The following is a 1,705-nucleotide window of genomic DNA, read 5'->3' as shown; positions in this document are numbered from 1 at the left end:
TTAAACTGAGTTAATTAACATTTTTTAAGCGTCATATTATAATCACACAAAATACATGGTAAATATTGCTTGGTTTAAGATTGAGTTTTGCTCGTAGAAAACTTTTAATTAATGACGTATAGATATGTGCTAATCTATTGCTATATTAAAACTGAGTTAATCAATGTTTGTTTCTTAAAAGTTATTATATTATAATCACACATAGTCCGCGGTAAATATTCCTTGGTTTTAGGATTGAGTTATGTTTTAAGAAAAAGAAAACGTTTAATTCATCTAATTAGTTATATTTTCCAATATGTTCATCAAATCACTCTCTATCAATAGATTTCTTTTTATTACTCTTACTTGCTTACATGGTATATTATTTAACACACTATCTTATTCTATGGAGTTTCTATACTTTCGCTTCCGTCGTTCTCTCTCACTTTCTTCCAAACACGCACGCTTTCTCTCTTTCTCTCTCTCTCTCTCTCTCTCTCTCTCTCTCTCTCTCTCTGTATATAAAGTTAAATATTAAAAACTTACTGAAAATAAATTAATCTCGTCTATTATAAAGAATAATGAATATCACCGTAAATATTAATACTATTTAACCCACAGTTGAAAAAATAAAATAAAGAGAGGGGGGATGAAAGTAAGAGAAAGAAAGATAACATACTCATCTTAAAATTCAATATCAACAAAGACTTGTCATAAACAGTCTCATCGTATTCTTACAAATCACTGCATTTGAGTCTCCAAGGTCTCTCTACCCAGGGGTTTGTAAGGACAACCCGACATGTGGATATTTTCCCTACAAGCAACCTCTGACTACATATTCTAAGTCACATAGTACAGGTTATCCAAATAGTCACTGAAGGGTTTTTAACTTAAATAGATTCTTCATTTTTGATGATATCTTTCTGTAATTCTAATATAAGCTGACTAAGACATTGGGAAATTTTTTTAAATGTAAAATTCAAACAATATTTTTTGATGAAAAATAATGTATTTAAATGTTGCCCATTTTCAACTTCACATATTTCTGTTCTTACTTCGTTCCTGGTGTTTTCCTTCAATTCTTGTGGGGTTTGGGGTTTGACGTTTCGAGGTCTACCAAATCGAGGAACGAAATTATGGAGTAAAATCGCAATCCAGGGGAATTTGTCATGAATAATGTTTTGGAAATGGCACTAATATGCGAAGCTGAAAATAGGCAACATTTAAAAGACATTATTTTTCATAAATAAAAATTGTTTAAATTTTGCATTTTTTTTTTAATTTTTCATTGTCTTAGTAAGATAGTGTAAAAATTCTAGAAAGATATCCTCAAAAAGAAAAAAAATCTATTTAAATTTAAAACTATTCAGTGACTGTTTGAATACCCTATATAAGATCTCAGCATGGCAAACCGACACAAGCTTTTACGATGAATAGAGCACCGTATGCAAATGATGTTACCTCATGTAACAGCACAAAGCTGGATACTCCACCAGACTAGATAAATTCTTCTCCTGGAATCCAGTAAGACCAAGAGACCAAAACGAAAGATATAGTATAATATATTTAAATGGTTAATTGGGGAGAGGAAAATTATTTTCTCAACTTCTTTACTGAATCAATATTTGAAATATGAAAAAGAACTTTAATGGAATATTCGAATATCTATGTATTTCTAATTGAGATCAAGTTTTAGCCCTGGGAATAGGACTCCTAGATTTTCAAG

Source organism: Euprymna scolopes, chromosome 30 (assembly GCF_053919585.1).
Source record: "Euprymna scolopes isolate OS-2025 chromosome 30, ASM5391958v1, whole genome shotgun sequence".
NCBI lineage: Eukaryota > Metazoa > Mollusca > Cephalopoda > Sepiida > Sepiolidae > Euprymna > Euprymna scolopes.
The sequence above is the reverse complement of the archived record's forward strand: the minus strand, read 5'-3'. Positions refer to the sequence as shown.